Source organism: Oxyura jamaicensis, chromosome 20, assembly GCF_011077185.1.
Source record: "Oxyura jamaicensis isolate SHBP4307 breed ruddy duck chromosome 20, BPBGC_Ojam_1.0, whole genome shotgun sequence".
Taxonomy (NCBI): Eukaryota; Metazoa; Chordata; class Aves; order Anseriformes; family Anatidae; genus Oxyura; species Oxyura jamaicensis.
The window spans coordinates 4,175,164-4,197,516 of record NC_048912.1 but is presented as its reverse complement, the minus strand read 5'-3'; the positions used below and the strand labels follow the sequence as shown (position 1 = coordinate 4,197,516).

Below are 22,353 nucleotides of genomic sequence, written 5' to 3'. Positions count from 1 at the left end.
TGTTCCTCATTTAAAATGAATCTCTCCAGACCTGAAGGCTGTTTGGAAACAGCTGATGGTGCCCATAATGAGGATCCCAATCTTCAAGTCTCCAAACTGAAATTAGACATATGTCCTGACATGTTGACATTAATTTGAGCTGTTATAGCTGTAATGGGTTTATTTTGCTAGCATTTTTAATAGAATTTCAGGGGAAACAGGCTTCGCTCCATGAGTCGAGTAGGGGAAAGGCTGTGAGCAGCCATAATTTCAAAGGTTAATTTGAAAATGTTTTTCTTGACAGAACTTTTCTGAATTGCGAGGTGGCTTGAAAATGTTGTATTGTAATAGCTGGCACTGGCTGGAGAAGAGGGACGGGTGGGTGTCACGGCGGGGATGCACCAGCCTTCCACCGACAGGGACCTGTGCCCAACTCCAGCTTGACTCCAAGTAACATACGATCATAAGTCAAACAATAAGAGTATATAATTGGTCACTAGTGACTGTTTTAGTAATTTACTGTGTGGCATCAAAGGATTAAAAAAGGCTCACAAGGGAAAGCAGGCGAGCCATGGTCCCAAAAGTTTCCCTTGAGCAGCACCCAGCGGGTTTCTCTGAGACGCCCCCACCTGCCCCAGGAGCACTGGTCCTGATGGCGATCAGCCCTGCTGGCCCCCAGCCCCACAGAGAGCCCACAGACGAGCCAAAATGATGCCCAGGTCTTTGGTTTATTGGGTACCATCCAAATCTCACAGCCTTCCCGAGGGGAGGCTGGGTGGGGATGACTGCTGCCACACTCGGAATAACTCGATTTAGGCCAATGGGCTGCAGCGCCTGGCTGTTGTTTTCAAAGGGTAAAATGTCACTAATGGCAGATTTTTAACCTAGTGCAATTCAGCAGATATTTGATACTTTTATTTCCTTCTACTGACTTTATACGGTGGAACAGGAGGCGGTTTGCACAGATTAAACAGTATTCTGTCTGCAAATTAAAATCAATAACTTATTTATAGGGCTGCCGATGTTCCCACAGCAAAACAAGCCTGCCAAGTGGCTGTAAAGGTTCTGAATCAAATGCCGTGTATCTCCAGCCCATCTACGCAGTTGGCTGTCTGTGGCCATAGATACAATGCAACGTATCTAGTAATCGTATCGCCTGGTAATTGCAGGACATAAATAAATATGATTCCTGAACCACTCAGTGGTGGGGGTTCTTTCCAGATTTATATGATGGCTGGTCGTTGCCCGCTTACATTGCTGTTAAACCTAGTATTGCTCATCGGGATTTTTCAGGAATCCATTTATTTTCGTGAAAAGGGGCTGGCCAGACAGTGCACCATGTTTTAACCCCCTGGAAATGCTCAAAAGAGCAAATCACACAGCAGGATTGGGAGCATGACAGGAGATCAAAGCCCAGTAATTGGTTTTCTTTCACTTCCATCTGACAGCCCCCTTCCCACGATGGCAGCTGGTAGTTTGAGAAGATGGGTAGCAAAGTTCAAGGGGAGTGTGGCTCTGCACCATTGGCACCCTGTCATTGTGTTCTTCTGGGGCTTAAAAGGCCTCTGAGATGGTGCAACAATGGTGAGCTCACGAGCTGGGTAGGAAACCTGGCAGCAGCAGCTTCAAACAGGAGAGCAACCAGACACACTTCCTCCTTCCAGGAGCTGCCTCTCCTCTCCTCGCTGGGTGCAAGGCACTCTGAGAGTGGTGTCCACCGAATCCCAGATACTTCTTTTCATCTAATGCCCAGTGTTGGGGAAGGACATTTCAACATGCAGCGTAAACAGGACTAAGCTGCCCACAGCTGTGCGGAGGGGAGGGATCCCATAAGCATCTCTTGTTGGACAGCCGTTTCGAGAACAGCAGTGCACAAGAGCACAGCAGTGCCAGAAGGACTCTTGCATCCTTGAGCCTGACATCCTGACTAGCACAGGCCGTAGATTTCAGTAAGTGACTGGAGGTAAACAAAGTCCTATTCTTCAGCTGTACAACGCAAGCTTCTGGTGCTAGGACGCAGCCCGACGGGGTGCAATACAGGCGGGACATCAGGGTGGATGCCGTGATTTAAGACCACAGGTGGCTTAACTCTGAGTTCAGTCCCTAGGTTCGTTTCTTCTGTACACTCTTCTGGTCCCCATTCAGCTTTCTTGAGGTCTCTGGGCACAGAGTGACCTTTTTTGAGTCACCAGGACCTCTTGGAGTCTGCCCCAAGCCTTTCAGTCTGTAGTGTTTTTACATTGAGATGCAGGGTATGAAGACAAGTGCTTACATGAGAATTGTTTTGAACAGTTTTATCCCTCTGAGTTGTGAAATGAACATCTTGGAAAGGTGACCTGTGTTTTCAGAGAAGCTTAAAATAGGAATCACATATTTAGGTTGTGCTTTTGGTGGGCATGATGAGATTTATTTGATGTGCATGATGAGATTTATTTACCGGAGACTGCATGAAGTAAATACTTCTCAGAGGCTGGCCGGTTAGGTATTCGTCCAGAAGAACCAGCAAGTGCTTGAATGTACAGACCTGTGGTGGTGGGTTTTCACCAGCCCAATTTTAGACTCTCTACTTTCTCTTGCAGCCTGGGACCCCAGCCTCTAACAGTTTCCATGAGTTGTGGCTGAAGCAGAGGCACGTTGAGGTCCTTGTGCGCTGGAGCTGTAGCCTTTCATTCCCTTTGCCTATGAATACACGTTATCCTTAGGCGTATGTATCTCATCTGAGACTGCTCAAATAGAGAGTAACTTTCCCATTGTGCTTCCTCAGCAGCCTTTGCAGGAGCCCTGCAGCTTTCTGCCCTTTGCTTTTCTTCCTTCTGTGTTAGTGCTCTGGGCAGTGGCAGCGCCTGCTTTGTTAGCAGCAGAGGTGAGGAAGAAATCTCCCTACCTCTGCCAAGAAACTGGAGTGAACAGGCATGGGAGGAGAGATGAAAATAGATGCAACACAAATTGTCATTTTGCAAAATGACTTTTTGCCAGAGCACTGCTCTGAATACGCAGCGATGCCGTGCAGATGATTCTTGGCCAGTTAAATAACAGTTTTCCCCATATTTATCGCTCTTGAGTTGTGCCTGACAGTTTTATTGCGTGCAGACTGGCACATTATGAAAAGAAAAGTAAATAGGTCTGTGGAATCATGGCCGCAGTATTCCTGGTTGAGGGGAAAAGAACTTGCTGGTTTTACCGCATGTTTGAAAAGAGGAGACAGTTCTCCCTCAGTGTTTTATAGCAGCTCTCCCTCCCACCTCCCTCTTCTACCTTAAACAGTCTGGATTTGTTTGGCTTGTATAATTAGGCAACAGCAGCTGATCGGATTTGAATCAACGGCATTATATCATCGCGAAAGCTGCCTCGATTGATGGACAAGAGAGGCAACAGCCTGGTTATTTGCAAGAGCTATAAAATGGCCCGCCTGTGCCATGCACACAGAGAAGTACATTAGCTTCAGCTTTTTTATAATTCTTTGAGAGTAGATATACTGCTAAGGCACTTGAACTCTATTATGATGTCAAGCTTCTGTTATTTTCTATTATCCTTGGGACAAAAGCAAAAGAAATCCTGTATATGGTCTCATGAAAGAGAATGTATTCTTTGAAAATAATTGTGCCCATAGCCCTTAGTGCACAGTTGAACCTATACAAATTAAAAGGACCATGATCAAAGTTAGTGCAGTATTTATTTAGGCTACGACGCCTCTTTGCAAAATAATTGCAATGATGGTACACACCAGCAGTGCTGAAAATGTGTTTTAGTCTCGTATTTCCTTCCTCACAAATCCTGCAAGAAAAGATACAGCTATCTTCTTTTATCAGCCAAGATTTGGATTTAATGACTTGCCCTTTTCCTCCCAGCTCTTTCTGCCTGGTCAGTTAAGAGCAGAAGTAACTTTTTTCCCATGTATGCCTCCCTGTTTTGGACCTCAATTGCTTGCTATTACCTCCAGCTGTGAACATCTTCTAGATAACATTCCTTGGTACGCTTGTGAGTGCAACAGCACCCCAAGGATGGTCGTACATAAGGATGCTACGAACCCCAGGAGACAAAATCCTGCAGAGCCAGGAATTTTCCACTGCTTTACTTGAGACTTAAAGGCTTACCTAGTTGGGTATAGAGGTGTAGAGATGTGTCTACTAGTTCAAGTGTATCCCCTGCATGCAAAGTAGTTGAGATTGTCTGCAGGAATCCTATAGGACTATAGGATAAGATGCATATATTTAAGATGCTCACGTAGTCAGCAGCAGGATGCGTTTCCTAAACCTGACTGCCTGTGTTAATGAGTGCTGTAGGAACTCGTGTCTTTGACACTTGTTGTATGTGGATGAGGTGGTCGGAGGCTTTGGAAGACTGGGTCTGGGGACAGGGAGGACTCACTGTCACTGTCAGTTGAGCTTGTTTGCTTAGCTTAAGAAACTGGGCTGAAATCAGGCTTTTCTCCCCATCATTCCCATTGCCCTTCTGTCTGCAGCACAGCTCCAGGAGTCAGCGGAACTGAAACGAGTAGAAATGAGTAGAAATGCGTCTTTGGAAGAAAACCCCTGTAGCCACAGTGGGGTCAGCGTGGTCCTCTGCTATCCCTGTGTCCTGGCTTCGGTCAGTGCTCGGGTTGCTGCCAAAAAGGCATCTGTGATGCTCTGCGAGGGTCCTTGCTCGTGTCACCGTGTCGGCCAGCCTCGGGGCAGGCTGCACGGGGGGCCCTGCAGGGCGCAGGTTGGTGTGCAGGACGGGTGTGCTGAGCTGGCCGGGCCGTGCCTGGCCTGGCTGGGGCTCATTTTCGCAGATGCCAGACTTCTTGCGACATTGCAGGGAGTGTGTTTCTCTGAGGAGGGGGAGAGCAAGCCAAACAACGGCTCTTGGCTAAACAGCCTCTTTCCATCCAGCTGTATAAAAGGCACCGCGGCACACTTGTAAATATGGGAGAGAAAATGGTGTCATCGGTCTGTAATAAGGTATTCCAGCCTCAGATTGCCGTCTGTCAACGATATTTTAGCTTATTTTCTTTCAGGAAGGAAAGTGAGCTTATTTTCTTTAATCTCCTGAGAAATTACTCCAGTTATTTACAGCATTGGATTTCCTTAAAAAAAATTGTGCTGCAGCCAAGGGGATTATTTGAGCAAATAGTGTTTATTTTATTTTATTTTATTTCTTTTTTTTTTTTTTTTCTGTCTTTTGTTTCACTGCATTAGCTTATTTTAATGGAGTAAAGAAAACCTTAGCTAGTGCATTGTGGAGACTGCTACAGGTTTCTTTATTTTCCATTTCTTATTTCTCTGCAAGGAAAAACATGATGCAGTATTATCAGCTACACACCCTTTAGCAGTAATGAAACCCAGACTACCTGGGCTGACTTTAAAAGAGCCAATTTTTACAGTCATATTTCCATGCTTCTATTTGCTTTCTGCTTTGAGCCTCAGCTCATCGAAACTGCTGTATCATTTGGATGAGATCAAGCTAGAAACTTTGGGAATGAAAGCAGGGCTTTTCAGTCACCCCAGAGAACTGCTCCAGATGAACTGCCTGAGAAAGCAGAGCCGGGGGCACCAGTTAAGGTCCCGGCTTTGGTGCGGATGTGCAGAAGCAGGACTCAGCGCAGAGAAAGAGGTGAAGGAAAAGAACCCTTTTTGCCTGCAGCTGTTCGGGGCTACCTCAGTGAGGAGTGGTGGGAGAACAGAGCCACAGGGGGTGGCCGTGGTCAGCCATGGTCCCTTCCACCGTTTCTGGGTCCTTCCTGAGAAATGTGTTTCTCTCTCCAGACATGTAACCTGCTGCATTTAGCAAGCTGAGGCAGGATCAGGAATTCAGGCTTTTAATTACACTCGAGGGACTCTCGTGAGATCAAGTCCCACATCCTGATAGAAGGCAGCAGGGAAGGCACCCGAAGGCAGTCGCGTGCGGCTACTGATGTGCAGATTTGAAAACTGGGAAACATTTCCCCATGGAATCGCTCTTCCCTAAATATTGCAACTGCCACTTACTGATGCTGGAAAAAGCTTAAAGAATCAACTCCAAGACCCATTATTCTTTTCGCTACCAGCTAATGAATTTTCCCTCTGCCCTTCTACATTAATTTTCTTTTAGCAGGAGACTCCTTTTCCCATATGACTTTCAACTATCTCCGGCGTCGGAGCTCTGATACCTAGTTAGTGCAGTCTGTAAATGCGACTCTGCAGATACTGCTCCAGGGCAGATCTTGACCCCGAGCGCTCCGATGTTTTCTTCCTTCAAAAATAAATCCACAAAGAGGAGCTGTGCAAGGAACATAGGCTGGGGCTGCGCCAAGAGGTGATGTGGGAAGCAGGGAGGGCAGTGTGGTGGTGGTCGAGTTTATCCTGCCACGCACACTTGTTTTGGCATAAAAATACTCCGTTGGCCAACGTATTGCCAAGTTGTGCAGCTTTAATATGGTTCACAAGTTAGATTTGTTTGGGCTTTTTCCCACAAAGTCCCTGTTACTGGAGTTACGCTGTCTGAGAAACTCGGGTTTTTTATTTTTTTCCCCCTAAAAGTAAGTTTCTACTTCATGATTAAGAACAAAAGCTTGAAAATATGATTTAAATGCATTTTAGAGATTCAGAAAAGCAGAAGATAAATAACTCATCATGTATTATTTTTCTGAAAGATAATACCTCATGTTTTGTGAGGGCTGACTCGTGACTTAAACGCTGCCGGTTGGCAGCACTGTTGTTATAATTTATGACTAAGTTTGATTATTTTTTTTTGTTGTTATCAGTCATATCTACATATATGTATTTATATACATTGCAAAATGAATACATGTGATGCATGTTTGTACTGCAGGAGCTGCTTTCTCCCTGTTGGGACCGATAGCTGTAGATGTTAGCGTGAAGGGGGAACGCGCAGGGGTGTGGGTTACGTTTGGATGTGCTCTCTCTGGACAGGGGCATGGAGCGGGTGGGGAGCTGAGACCCAGCCAGCATCTTCTGCTCCCCGCATTGATCATATCTATTTCAGACTTGCTCAGGAGTTACTGGCCCTCTTACTAATGTAAAGGTGGCCTTACCTCGTTAGAAGCAGAATGCGGCTCGTGCAGAATGAAGGCCGCCTCCTGCGCTCCTCCGAGGGCTGAGGGGCGGCGCTGGAAAAGGAGACAGAGCTCCTCGCTCCCTGCCCCTGCCTCCAGGACTGTGCCTCTCCACAGTGTTTAATGAGTTAGCCATCTGCTAGCAGGTTTTATGCTGAGCGAGGTGCCGTCCGTCCTCTCGTAAGCAGCCTCGCATAAACAGAACCTTGATGCCGGGAGCTTTGGCCGATCTGTCAGCCACGGGCCTGCAGCTGACCTGGATATCCCGTGCTTGGTGTGCACATGGCAGTGTGAGTTATCCCTGTCCGCAGAGCTGTGTCTCAACTCCTAAACCGCTCAGCACCCTCGCTGCAGCACCCAAATAGCCCTAACTCAAGCCATTCGCTACCGGCCACCTCAGAGTGGTAAGGGCAGGGGCCAGGCTGGGGCAGCATCCCCTGCCCGGAGCACCCCGGCTCTGCGGCACCTGCAGGAGGGATGCACACGTTGGCAGAAGGAGGATTCAGCTTGCTTTCCTTCCACAGTGCCTTCGTCCAGCCCCAGGAACCTCCTTCCTCCCCATAAGAAAACTAAATACCGTGCCATAGATAAATGTATTTATTGAGATGCTGCAAGGTGGGACATGTCATAAAGCACATTGCAGAAAGTCGCAGTCCGGTGAGCAGTACTTTTTCTGTAGGTTCTCTTCCATGTGGAAAATACAGGATTTTGTGTGCAGAAATCTCTTGCTTGGTGCAGAACCTACCAAGGCTTTGCATTTTAGTAAAGCCTTGGCTTTGCAGCAGTGAGCAAAATCTATTCAGGAAGCCCATGAAAAAGTAGTAAAGAGGAATTGTGCACCCCAAAATGTGTTGAACGGTGACTGCAAAGCAGCACTTCCTTCACTGAGAACTTTTGTCCGCTGGGAGAACAAAACGGAGCTGTGGATGTGGAACGTGCTGTACTGCAGAGCGGAGCTGGGCAGAGGATTCAGCTCTGCCTGCCCCAGCAGTGCGGCGTCAGATGGGGCCAGGCTGGTGAACACCCTGAGCGTGCGTCTTGCTGAACTGCCCTTAGCTTCTTTAATTAGCTGCTTGTCTCCTTTTCTGATCCCACAGTTCACAGCTGTGTCTTCCAGTTTCAGGAGGACTTTCTGAAGCCCAAAGTTCAGCACTTGCCTGGCTTCTTGGTGTCCCTAAAGTCCTGGTGCCGTGGCATTCGATCCATCAGCTCACCACGTGCTTGTTGAACCAGCAACCAGGCAGCCACTGTGCTGCTAATAAATGCTCTGCAGGAGCCAGGAGAGTTTGTTTGAATGCGTATAGCAAAACACTGGAAATTTGATTTACAGTCTTCAGAGCCTCCTAAGGATTGCATTTCAAAATTAGGAAGGGAAAACCTATTTTTAACATCTTGGAGGATGCACAGAAAGGAGTAACTGCTTGCTTTTCTTGCTTGACTTACACTTTTGTTCCCTTCTATCTAAACGCATTCTTGGTGCTTCGTTATTTCAGCCTGTGAAATTCCTGAAGGTTGCCTAGCTGGAAAATCTGGGGTGACATTTAGTTTAAGCTTTTAGACTAAAAACTATCTGAATGAAATTCTTCCTGCACTGTTTAACCACTTTCCTGATGTCCTTTCTTCGTTTTGGTAGAGCTCCACAGATCTAATCTGTACGTATACTTTTGGGCCAATAAAGAATTGTTTCAATCAATTTATTTCCCCAAATAAATTGAATTAAGTTTCCATTATATGCATTTGATTTTTTTTTTCAGTGATAAATCTTTATATAAACCTCTTGATAAAAAGGATTCTATAATTTCAGTCGTGACAAATAACGTGGGGACCATAGCATTCGGATCAAGGCAGCGCCTTGCCCCGTGGAAGCACAGCCTCTGCTCTTCAAAAATTTTATGAAGTTACAGAAGCCATGACAGCATGAACACATCTTCCTGCTCTCAAGGTACCCATGACATTTTCCAGCATATAGCTGGATCCTTCCCAGACACTGGAAGTACATGAAGGAACTCATGGAAAGTTTCACGCAGCATAACGAGTTCTCCTCTGCCCTCAGAGGGGAGCAGCGGGCACCCTCCTAACGTGATTCTAAATCATGCTGCGCTGGCATTGGCGATTTGGCCATGATGGTTGAGCAGGATTTGGAGCATGGCAGAGGTGTGTGACCATTTTATCGTTAGTTCAGAAGGCCAGTGTGTGGGCATACGACAGCCAAAGGGGTTCCGAACACAAAAGCACCCATCTGGGTATTAGTGGTATAGTCGGGGAGCCTGAAAATCAAAGCGCAAGCTAAAAAGCAGATGAAAGAATACTTGCACTTTAGGTGGCTTTGTTGTTGCTGTTGTTTTTTCTTTTTTTAATGTTAAAAATTTGAAGAGTCCTAAGGATTATTGGTCTCTGGAGGTTGGTTATTTTGTAATTGTATAAAAAAAGAGACCCAGGACTTTTGTTTGTATGGTGGGATCTTTAATACACATGTGAGTACTGAAGGTAAGTAACTGTGTCCAGCTCTCTTGAGAGACAAATTCATTGCTGCAGCAAAGGTTTTCCATCATATTGCTATAATTTGATAATTTCAGTGCTGCCGGTAAGGGAGCCTACAGCAAAAGCTTAGAGAATTATCAGCTAATAGCTCCTGCAGGCCTGCAGCAGATATTAAACTCGAACTTTTATGAAACTGGATTTTCTTCAACAAAGCGGTAAAAAGCATGCTGAATCTGTGCTCCACGAGAAAACGTGCTCTCTGTTTGCAGGGGGAGTGCGGCACCCGCTGCTGCTCGCAGCATTGGCCAGTCCCGTGGGCAGAGCTGGCGCTGGCACAGCTTTACTCCGTGCGCTGGGAGGAGAGGGGGCAGTTCGTGTCTGGGTTCTCAGCTGCAAGAATGCAACCACAGCTTGCTTGGTGTTGGTGGAGGGCAGCAGAATGTGAAAGGTTCTGGAGAAAAAGTGACAGCCACCTTTGCTATAGGCAAGAGCTGAAGTTAGTAACAGCGTACCTGCAACCCCCGAGCTCAGGGGCTGTAAGTTTTTGCAACACAGAGCTGCGATTCAAGGTTTTTGCTACTGATTTCAGTAGGCTTAGGGTCACGTGCAGAAGTTGTAATAATGAGCAATTCAATAATGAAACTGTAGTTCAACAAGCATGAGGAAATAAAGGGCATAAGGAAAATATGAAAAACTAAACATGGAATATAACCTGCACTGGCACATTCTTGCTTGTAGCTAATGCACGGAGCAGACAGCATTATTAGGAACAGAGTCAAATACTTCGGTCACTATCTCATTGGATAAATTTGGAATTGAGATGAACAATCAAGGAACATCCTTGCTATCATGTAAGCAAAGAAGAAAGATTTCACTGTCAAAAAAGAAAAAAAGGAAAAAAAAAACAGCTGAGGGAATACGAGGTATTTTGAGTGACCTTCTGTTTTAATATATCTGGAATATGGGAAGTTGCCTTCATAAAAGCAATACACTGCAAAATGATTATTTCAGTGCCAGCCATAGTGTATCAGCTGGCATTTGTGTGCTACTTTCCTGACTTGCACGATGGGAATAAATCATATACCATATCATATTTTAATCGCCCAAGTTTTATAGAAGAGCTCTCTGCGAGCTAAATGAGGCATGGTGAATCCCCTTGCAGCTACTTATTAATACCTAAATTCTCTGCCTGGGTAAAGTTGCTTTGGTCTACAGGTACGTGCTTGAACAAGAGAATTTTGACAGAGGACAAGCAAACCTGGGCCAGCTGCTTGCAGCACCTGCATTTTAGCCTCTGAGTGAGGCTCCCACTGCAGAAGATTCCCAGGTGCTGGCAATTAGGACTGACCCTGGGCACTGCAGCTATTTATTCTGCTCCCGTGAGGTAAGAACTCACAAAATAACCTTAGGCTATAAAATATGGGCCCTCTGGAGGCTGGATCCATCCTCTAAAATTGTTATTATTTTTTAAGAGTGATAATCAGGCACCCGCCTAACGTGCCCAGTGACTGTTGTCCTGACCCGAGCACCCTGCTGGCTGTCCAAAGAGTTGCCGCTGTCTCTGCACTTCGGCTCTGGGAGCTGGGTGAGGCTCGCTCGCCAGCCTCAGCAGGCTTGGTGCAGCCTCCAGCACTTAGGGTTTGTCAGAGGTGTAGATGGCAGCCCCTCGTCCTTCTGCTGGCCATCACTGCCTGCCCTGCAGCCTCACCAACAGGTGCCCCACCGGCACTCTGCAGCTGCTGAGGGGCTTACAAAATCACCCTTCTTGGAGAACCAGACATCCAGAACGCTTGTGAGGCAGACCAGCAGAAGATAAGGTGCCCCCAAGCACTGAGAATTCAACACTTCGGGCAGCGAGCTCCCTCTTGTTTTCTTACCGAAAGGAAGTAAAATGTTGCTCTGTACAGTCCTGGCAGCAGCACCCCTTCTAAACTATGATGTGGTGATATGGATCAGTGGAGGACTTGTTCTTAGCGATATGGTTTGTGGAGGACTTGTTAGTGTTAGGTCAGAGGTTGGACTCGGTGATCTTGGAGGTCTCTTCCAACCTGGATGATTCTGTGATAACGTGGCCCGTTCAGATGAAGGCTAGGTCGGGAAATCCCCATAATGGCATGAGGCCTGGCAGGAGGCATCTGAGCACTGGAAGTCACCCCACTTGGTAGGCTCCAGGGCAAAGAGAAGAGACCTCCATTGTTAGAAAGCTGACTGTCACCACATAGGTTGGTAAAGGTTTGACAGCAGCAATCTTGTGGTGCATGTTTCTTCTTGTAGTCTACAAGATAACCTACGAAATGATACCTGCCAGAGCGCAGAAGCTAAGAAACCCTCTGTTGTTACCAAGCCATGGTGATATAAGAAAGCAAATCTGTTTGCACTTTCCCCCTAGGTTTTCACAAGGTTTCTCTGACCACTGTGAAAACACAAACCCTCACCATGAGGTTGTTTGCCTGTGTGGGTGGAGGCGTGGCGTGCTCAGGTGGATGCGGTTGTTGCATCACAGGGGCCGCTTACGGGCACAGAGACCGGGAGGGCAGGAGAGCAAATTGCATCAAGGAGAGAGCAGAGGGAGACAGGTATTTGCAATCAGGGAAAGAGGAGATAAATTCCCAGCAGCTGAGGGGGGCTGGTTTGGCTCTGTTGTAGTGTAGAGAGCTGCAAGCTGAAGCTAACCCTGTGGAGGAGGAGAGCTCACCTGGGCTATGGTAGGCTGGAGGAGAAAGTTTTAACTTTTGTTGTTTGTAACTTTTACAATTTGTTTTGTCTTCGGTGTTTTGTGCTTTCGATGCTGTAGAAAAGTTAATTAATGTAACTTGGTTTCTATGGGAATCTGACTCTTTCAACTTGAAAGATATTTTAGTTTTTTTGGTTGCATGCAATAAGGGAAAGGTCTAGGTAAACTTGCCTCAAAGCCCTGTCTGATTTATGATCCTGTCTTGCCTACCTTATTTTTGATGTGAACTTGTGGGCTCGTACCCAGTGCTACTTGTATGCGTGTATATATATATATATATATATTTATATATATTGCATTTTAGCAAAATGAAAGAAGGCTGGAAGGAAATGAAATATCAGCCTAACTCATTCCAGGTCAGCTTGGTTAATTAAAGAGAAAAACGTGGCCTGCAGCAAAGACCAATGGGGTCTAAAGTATAGGGGACGAGTACAGATAAAAATATATGCAAAAACAACTTGCTTTTGATCATCACAGAATTCCCCTTCTTAAAGTCAAATCCGTGCCCACCCAACACCGTTAGCAATCCCTGCGAGCTTCAGTAGCAGTTCAGCTGTTTGAAGCCTGCTGTGATGGACAGGGTTTGTTTTACTGCCTTGTTCGGTGGTGTTGTGGGATGGATGTTGTTGTTGGGGGCAGTATTTCTGCAGGGGTGTAAAGGGGGAGGAGAGCCCCCTGTGGAAGGGATGTCACCATCTGCATGGGGAGAGCTGTGGGGCGAGGGGGCAGAGGAGGTGGCAGGGGCTGGGGGAGCTGGGCAAGGGGAGAGGGGGGGCCTCGGGAACCTGGGCAGCCTTGGAGCTCAAAAAAAAGAAAAACTTTTTTGGGAGACACAGGGTGTTTCGTGGGGTTGGCACCAATGCTGGAAGCGGTTAAACTGGATCAAAAACAAGGCAGGCTTCTTTTTAAAACCTTACTCCATTCTACTGTGTTGGTTTCCTCTGTTTTAAAATTGCACCCACCTGCTGCCTGTTAAAAGAAAGTGGTTTTCAAACTCCAAAGCTCTTGAGGTCCAGAAAGCTGTCGCTTGCTCTGACTGCGCTGCGTGTCTCATTGGGAGGGCAGTCCTGTGCCTTGCTTGCCGCAAAATGTTAGTCAAAGATGTAACAAAGATGTGGAAGTTGGTCTGTGAACGGAGGTTCTGACTTCAGGGACTTCATCTTGCCTGTGTGTAGCTTTTTTATCTTTCAGTGATCCTTCCTGATAATGAGAATGCGAGTTATTCAAAAGGATTTATAAGTGTTGACAGTGAATTATTATTGGTCTATTGAGTGTTTAAATTGCAAATATTATACTCAAAAGCATGCTTTACGAGGCAAGCTCTTCTTGAAAGATTTATGACTACAGTCACATAGGGTATAGTAAATTCAGCATTGCATATGAAGCTGTATCAGTCACAGCCTTCCGTACTGGATTACTGTTTGCATTACTTGTGATAGCTGCTACCTATTCTCGGCTCCTCAGCAAATTTCCTTGAGCGCGTGGCAAAGGCAGGAGAATTCTTTCTGGAAACCAGAAGTCGTCAACTGATGTGTAAGGGCTGAAATGTGGTGCGTGTGTCTCGGGGCACGCTAGTGGAGGCGTGCTGCTTCTCTGTGCCAAGTGGTAGGTGTTGAAGTCCGGAGCGAGTTGCGGCCCGTGGAAATGATGCCTTCAGCTGTGCTTCTGGGCACCTCGCTGGTGGCCACAGCAGAAACAAACGGAGAAATCCAAGTAAGTAATGCCGTGTCCTTTGAACTGCCTGGTTTTGTGATGGACTGGCTGTGCTTTTTGGGAGCTTTTCTTCAGAAATAGATGGAATTTACTCATAATCGATTAGCACCTGAGATGCACTCGCTCACTTCTAGTTCTTCAGTGTGATGGCAACAGCTGATGTGCTGCAGCAGAAACATCCCCCGCCCCATCCGGGTGATACTGAACTGAACACTGCTGAACAGTGACCCTTGAAATCCAGTCTAATTTGAGTGAATTCCTTGGGTGCGTCTCTCGCCTTTCCATATTCACGCGTACCAAAAGTAATCAAAGTTGCCTTTCTATTCATTTTCTTCTGTATGACAGCCTAAAAGAGTTTGGGTGTAATTTACAGTACAGCTTCTGTGCTTAGCTCCATTCTGAAATAATTAGGAGATTATTTTGGTCAATATGCCTGAACCATGATTTAATGCTTTTCAATGGCTAGTTGCATTAGTGACTCTTTAAGGATTAGAAGCTTAATGAAATGCACACATCAGAGCAGTGGCTTAATCTTTTTCTCATAAAATCTTCACAACAAGATGATAAACCATAAGAGCAAAAAATCATTTTGACAAACCTGCCCAGCTTTTGGGCTGTGTGTAGTCTGAGATAATTACCTGTGGGCCACTTCTGTCATATGGGGGATTTCTGAAAGGGCAACTTTCAGTTAAATATATAAAGAAAGAGTAAGAAGTTTCTTACTCTTAATTTCTAGCCTTGCTGTTGCCTGCGGAGTAATCTCCCTTCCTTGCTGTGACGGGTACACAAACACCTCAAAGCAGGTGTTTGCTAACAAGTCACTTGGAACTTTTCAGTGTTTTCATAAGAAAAAATCTGTAAATATTATACTGAAAGGAGTCGTTCTTGTAAAGCAACGAGCTTTGAGTCCATTTTAAAGATGTAACGGTGGAACAGCATGGAATTAACAACCTGACAGGCTTGGTGACTTTATTGCTCTCCTCTGAAGCAGTTTAGTCTCATTCTTATCAGTCAAGCAAAACCTCTTGCTCTGGCTCACCAAGCTGAGCTTCTCCAAGGTTGAGAGAAGGGAAAGGCTTCGTGTGGTTGCTGTGCATGGCCTGTGTGAAACCAGCTTGGTGTTCCAGCCCAGTTTGCAGTAGATAAGCAGCTCCTGCAGCCTGCATAAATGTGGTCTTCTACTTCCCGCCTGTACTGAAGCCCTTTTTTCCTTGTTTCCTCTGTTAACTGGGGGGATGCAGGTAATAGTAGACAGAAGGAAGAGTCCTCTCGTACTGATTCTATACCCTGCAGCCTTTCAACTCCTGGTGCTTTTTGCAAGTATTTAACTTCTGAATGCAGTTGGAGAAGGGATTTATGCTACAAAACTAGAAATTGAAAATTTGAAGAACTTATTTAAACTTGCAAAGAAATGTTTCTGACCTTGGGCGAGATCTTCAGTGCTGACCTTCTGCAAGCTGTGATTTCTGGAGGAGGACTCAGACGCTACAGGACTTGGTCTCCCATCTCCACAGAAAATAGCTACCGTGTCCCCAGGCTGTGCTTCAGGTGTGGAGGTGTTGCACGTGTGCACTGGGGTCCTTGCTCCTGGACTTGAAGCCTAGAAGAAAAATATCTTTGACAGGAAGGCAAATGCTGTGTTGTGAGCAGCGTGCTGGCACTTAACTGTAACAAAAGTTATGTTCTTTAAGACACATCTTTAAAAAGGATGGAGTAGAAAAATAAGGTGGCTGATGTTAGTTTCTCCTTAGACTTCATTCTGAGCCTTGCATTTTGTTCCTTTCTATTAGAGCTTTTCTGTGGGCACTGGTGAATTGCTTTGTAAATGTTTAGAAAGTGAGTAGCGCCCCTTAGGTGCTTTGGTTTTGCCAGAAATAATGTGGACGGACAGTCTAGGGTGAGTATAAGTTATGCACTTCAATATCTTTCCAGCAGTTCTTGCACACTTTCTTTGTAGCTCAAACACTGGGGAAGCTGGGGACGGAAGGGGAGCATCTTTTTCTTCTTAGATTTATATAACGGTTTGGGGAGGAGGAGAACTAGCATGGGGAAATCTCATTTATCAGTGGTACTACTTCTAAACCTGGACTTGTAAGACAGATGTGAGGAGGATGAATAAGACTCCTGGGAGGCTGAAATGTATTTTCTTAGGGATAATGGCAAGACTTGCTAGAGAGCTCCTGTTTCCGCAGACTGGATGCCCTGAAGCTGCTATGCTGACATCTCTCTCTGTATTCCTGTCTTCCTGGTAATCAAAGCCAGAATAATTCGCAGTTACTACATTTAAACGAACTGCATTCTGGTATTGTGGTTCAGCCGAGATATTTCTAGCAAGTTAGATGTTGTACTTCAAGCTCAAAGTACACTACATACACATACAGAGAATGTGTAGCTACTGGTTACCAAAGCAAACTCTCAGTCCAAGGAATATTTAGGTATTTGACTTGGTGATGTGGCTGAAAACTGAATCAGTTATTTAAACTGATTTAGAAAAAAGAAAATACTGGTATTCTTGAAAGTAGACAGGTTATAAATACGTGCCTTTCATCAGAGAGCTGTGCCAAAGCAAGTAACTTAGAAGCTGTTTTTTGACTCTTTTTTTGTTGTTGTTTTAAAAGCCATAGTTTAGTATTTACTTCCTAATAATGATCTAACTGACTGAGCTCAAATGTCCTGACCTAGGGCTATGACTGTGTTTGATGTATGTGCTTAGCCTGGCAAGGTGCACTATTGCAACCTTTTTTCTTTCCTTCTGAGGTGAGGGGGTGCTTGAATAGCTCTCCCCGTCTCTGAGATGCTACCAGCAACTATCATGCTTTGCTGACTGGGCTTCCCAGCCACTCCGCCTCGTCACCTATGCTTGTTCACGGGCCGTCCTTCCTTTCCTTGGTGTGCATAATAAGAAAGTAGCTGGCTCCAAGGAGTATTTTGAGGGCACAGTCCTGATCTGGATGCGAATTGAGAGGTGGTGTGAATGTAACCAGATTGAAAGGTTGGGGGGGGGGGGGGGTAGATGATGCCTGGTGGTCAGGACAAGGTAGGAAACAGAGGAAGGGGGAGTGTGGTCTCGTTGCCTCCATAAACAAAGCGTGTAGTATAATAAATGGCTGAATGAACCTGCTGGTAATGAGGAAAATAACAGCTATGGGAAAATCATGAGCTTAATGTATCCAACGTGGATCAGTTTAACAGGAGCGGGTAAGAGCCACATTCTCAACATATTCTCCAGCTTCTTGAGAGTGAAGTAATGACAAACAAATCACTTTTTCTTCAGTATGCCTGGTAATAAAAGCTGTTCCCTCTTTAGAAGTCTAGCAGCCCCAGAAATCAGGAGATGAAAGTACAGACCTGGGAAGGATCTTAAGAGAGTAGTACCTGCCGCAGACGAGCTGCCCTGGAAATCATTTCAAGTTGGCTAACGGGTGAGGAGGCAAGGTGGGACTGGAGCTGTGTGGGGGGAGAGCTTGTTTGAAGAGAAGCAGCACACAGCTCATTAGGGTATGTGCTGCAGGACAGACCGGTCTGTGGCATTTATAATGGGAATTCACAGGTGGCTGCTGGCAGGAAGCAGCTGAGAGGGGCTCAGAGCTGCAGGAATTTGTGGCAGCAGAAGCCAGTAATGTGCAAGGCTTGTGCGTTGGCTGCGGGGTTAGTCAGTGTTCCCCTTATAAAGCGCTCAAGTTTCCAAGGGGTGTTTCCAGTTGGGATAAGGATTAATTCCCATGTCTCCTCACCCGTTGTAATCGTAAGTGGCCTAGTCCAGGACCAAGGTATTAATGACATGTTATAAGCACAAAGAACTGGCTGTTACAAGCTCAAGTAAATAAACTGGGAGCAAGAAGGGAAAACAAAGGAATTTTTGCCTTGCCTTGAAAGAAGGCAGGGTCCTGTGAAGGAATAGAATTGGCCATAAAATGTTAGTATATGGACTTGTGTTGTTGAAATCAAATAATAAGCTTTTCAGCGGTGCAGAGAGAAATTAAATGTCCTGGCGAATGGGGAAGTGGCCGTGCATGCTAAGAGGATAAGCCACGAGCTGGTCCCTGCTGAGGGTGTATTGCAGAAACAAAAGAAGGAAATTGCTGAATTCAAGGATTCCGGGCCAAAGGCAAATCTGGTTGCAAGAAACTAAAACCACCTTTGGGGATAGCTTTCAGAATGGGTCGTAGCCAAAGCCAGGGCTCTGGGAAGAGCTGACTTGCAGCCAGCCGTGGTTGAAGGAGGCTAGCTGTACCGAGCAGACCTGGTGGGGGAGATGCCTACCTGGGGAGGAGGTGGGGGCCCAGCCGAAATGCTTAGGTGGTGCCTGTGCTCTGAGCGCACCCAACTTGCTGCGTGTGCTACCCGTTAGTGTCCTTGTGGCTGGAGGGGGAGAACTGGTAGTGAGCTGGCTGCGATGCATGTGAACAGCTAGGCAAGGTTTAATCTAGTGTAAATGCTATAAATAAGAAGGTTTATCCCAGGGGAAACCTGGACATTTCTGAGATGAAGAAAATCTGTTGGAAGACCTGTTCTGTAGTGAGGCTTTCCATATGAGCTTTCTCTGACAAGCTTTCTGTACTGATGGGAATGACTCTGAGCATCCCTCACTGGAAGATGATGACAAGCAAGTTTTCACTCTTCCTGGAACTAGAAGTGAAATCCTTGAGAAGGGAAGGATGCACAGTGCCCTAGCCATGTTGCTCTCTGAGCACGCGTACCCTACAGGCCTATTAAATGGGTTATGCTGCTATTGCAGCTTTCTGCTGTGTTCATCCATCTCCTGCTTGGCTGCAGCATGTGCAGAGAGGGTTTTCTGGAAGCCTGAAAAACACTGAAGGTCCTCGGACCTCTTGAAATCGTTTCTTGTTGGCATGCGAATGATGCCAACCAAGCTCTTGTGTGAAGCAGTCGCTTTTTTTTCTCCTAGAGGTGTAGGTTATTGGTAAAGAGTCTATTGGAAGTCCTTCAAGGAGTATGTAGGTAGTGAAGATCAGCTTCAGAAAGTTCATTTAAAAAAAAAAAAAATCTTTAAGAGTTTAAAATGCATCTAAAATGAGTGTTTTGTGGTTTGTGTGTTTTTCTTTAAGAAAGCCGTCAGAGACTGAAAAATCAAATGGTCTGTGAAATAATGTAAATGAGATTACAACAGGTAAGCAGTGCAGAGGGACCTCAGGCTTGCTGAAGATGTCAGCTGTGACTCCTGGCAGGCACAGGGCTGCCAGCAGCAAGCCTTGGGGTCGCTGGGCCTGAGTGGTCTGGTAACGGGGACCTGAAGGCATGGGTCGGGGAGCGGGAGGAGGTGAGATGAGAGCGTGGCCAGCTATAGCACAGCTCAGGGCTTGCGTAGGCTTGGGAAGGTGCTCAGGGGAAGGGACCTGCAGGAGGTGTCCCGAGGCTGTGCAGGGAAGGTGCGTGGTGGAGCAGTGCTCTGGTGGCCTTCACAAGATGCTGGGGCACCCCCTGACTTCGGGTGTGTCTGTGAGCAAATGAAGGCTCTCTCCTCTTCTTTTCTCTTCGTTTAGCATAATGATTGAGACAACTTTGTTCATAGATTGAGGTCTCTATTCTGAGCTGTTGGTTGGGTTTGTTGAAAAGTTCTGTGCTGTGTGAGCGTGTGAAGTCCAAAAACTGGTTTGAGATGGCAGCTCAGATCTAGCTGATTTTTGTGATTACCCTGTGGGCTGGTTGGACCACAAGATGTGGGCCCAGCCTGCCAAAGCAGCCGTGCTGAATCCCGTAAGTTACCTGTCTTGCACCTGGGATGCTCATCCTTCTCCAGCAGCAGCAAGTTACAGCAGGCAGTCCCTAATGCCCGAAGTGACCTGAGGTTTGTCACTGGTACGATTACCTTATTCACCTGAAGGTGATGCGCCAGCCAACTGGGCAGTGGCTCTAACACGTGAGAACATAGTATGTAGAGCAAATGGGAACCTGTGCCAGACTGTCTGAAAAAGGCTGTTCTCAAACATTTCCCAAGAAGTGCTCCCATACAGGCAGAGGATCTCTGGAAGGTAGCTAAGCGGCTCTTTAATGGAAACAGATACCTGCTGGGAGGATACGGAGATAAGCAACCTCCCATTACCTAAAAGGAGATGTAAGCCATTTGCTAGTTGATACGAGGAGGGTGGCGAGCTGTGACTGCCTGTGCTGGGAGAAATTTTCCCATAGCAGAGCATCCGTAGTGCACTGAGCAACCCCCGCGCGCTGGCATTCACCGGCTTAAAGGCTTTGGAGAGTGTGAGCCGTGTTAATGCAGTTATTTACAACTACGTGTGGGAGCCTTCAGGAGGGAGAACTCTTAACCTTGTGTTGCCTGACAGTTGCAGGTGAAGTTCCTGTAAATAGTTTCATTTATTTTTGCGCCTGTCCACTTAGAACAAAAAGTTAGTCGTTGCGTAGGAAATGAACGGTTGTTGTTCTTCCGCGCTGACAGCTAAATGACTGGATCTGCATCGCCTGTCTGCTTCAGCGTGCTGCTATCGGCCTGGAACATTTCCAGTGGATTAAGGATTTGTTTTAAAAACAGTTGATTTGGCCTTCACTATAGCATTAAATTCTGTTATTCTGCTTTCTGTGAAATAATTTCTCTTTTGTTGTCTTGGAGCGAAAAATATTTCAACCACTTGGCAGGAGAACAAACAGGCGTAGCTTCCAGGTAACTTGTTCAAAGTTGCAGAAGTCTCTTAAAAAAAAAAAGACAAACAGCTGGAGGTGGGGAAGCTTCCTGCTTCCTGCTTAACACCTTCCAACGGTAAGAAGTTGCTCAGTTCCAATGCTTTTATTACTGTTATTGACATAGGTTCATTTTTGAAGTCATCAGATGAAAGAAAATCAGCTTCTTGAGACTCCCACTGTAATCTGTGCTTTCTGCCGCTTCTTAAGGAGTTTTGGTTTCATGTATGAGAACAGGGAGGGCTGGTAGACTTAAGGTGAGGAGATATTCAATTTAGAAGCTCTTAATCCTGACATCTTTTCTGTAAAATAGCTATTTCTCAGTTGTAAGCGTAAATGTCAGTGTTCTGTTGTGTGGGTTAGCAGCACGTTGTGCAGCCTCAACTGTTTTTTAGCAAACACTCATTTTATTCAGCAGTAACGTGTGCGTATGTTTGAGCTCCCGTGGGTAAAAAGTGGGAGAACGCTGATATGAGCCAGATCGAAAGCGTTCGTCAGCACGGTCACTGCTTTCTCCTAGTGGCAGGAGGACTGGTAAACGCAGGTGGCCTCTGTGCTTCTGTCACTGCAGCTCCGAGATGCTGGTGGGATGGAAAACTGAATTTTTATACCAGAAGAATGTTGATGCTGGTGAGAAGCCCCTGGTGAGCTATTGGCTGCGTGGCCTGGAAAACAGCTGGGAGCCCTGGAGCACAGGGTTAGTGGTGTGGCCAGCTGGTGACTCCGTTCCCCCAGCTGAAACATGCCCCTGGGTGGTTGGTTGTTGGCCTCCTCTCTACAGCTGAGCTTTGATCCCTTCCCCGATGAAGTGTGGTGTGCAAGGAGATCCCCAGTCCAGGTTCCCTTAATGTTACCCTCCTGTGTTCCTCTTTCCAAGTTTTCCTGTGGGAACAGGACTGAAGGCTCCCAGCAGCCTGCAGGTGAACTACATCCATGCTCACAGGGACTTTCAGCACACTTAGTTTTGAAATTATTTATTGTTGCAGCTCACGTTAGGCAATGTGCGAGGCCCATGACGGAGTTCTTACCTAGATCAAGGTACCGTGTGTGCAGCAGGTCTGAACAGAACTGGCTGTGTTGGCATCTGGTGCTGCTGTCACACGGGAGGTGAGCAGGATGCAGGCACCGGGCGGGCAGTCTGTAAGGCCTCTGACAAGCGACTGATGTGCCGTGGTAACTTCTCATTGCCTGCTAACCCATTTCCTCTGGAATCACTTGTTTCATTCGAGATTGTGTAATTAAATGGATGGATGCCAACAGACTGGACTGCCAAGTCTGCATGTGCTGTCTGAACCTGAGCTTTTATTCCAAACAAAAAAAAAGGAGCGGGGGAGACCTATGGCTTGTGAATGCCTAGGTGGGAGAGCACTAAATAAGCAGTGTGAGTGCCTGATATTCAGGGTGGTTGGAAATCAAATCGTATTTTGTGAGTGCCTGGTGGTATTTTTTCATTGTAGGGCTCTAAGTATCGCTACGGTGCTGTTCCTGTGCTATAAATTCCGGGAGCTGAAACTAGAGAAGTAGGCAGAGCCACCTCTCAGAAAGAGCCTGTAATTGCATTTTTGATGACTCAAGGCTGGTGTTTGTCTTTTGTGTTTGATGCTGGCAGGTAACGTGTAACAAAAAGGCTTTTTGAGTTAACACCTAATTAAGATGGATGGAGAAGGTCATAGCCCTGGTAGAGCTATTGGTTCAGGCTGTCAGCTGCCTCAGTAAGACATCACTGAGAAGATTTACAGGGAAGGGTTTTGTGCAT

The 22,353-nt window shown here is 46.3% G+C and overlaps 1 protein-coding gene across 1 annotated transcript in view; it reads left to right on the top strand.

Moving 5' to 3' along the window:
* The first annotated feature begins 326 nt into the window (after positions 1–326).
* Positions 327–22,353, top strand: part of PTPRT (protein tyrosine phosphatase receptor type T) — a 502,670-nt gene continuing 480,643 nt past the window's right edge. The window contains exon 1 of the mRNA XM_035344293.1: positions 327–442. The gene's annotated coding sequence lies outside the window, so the exon portion shown is untranslated. The remainder of the gene's footprint in view (positions 443–22,353) is intronic.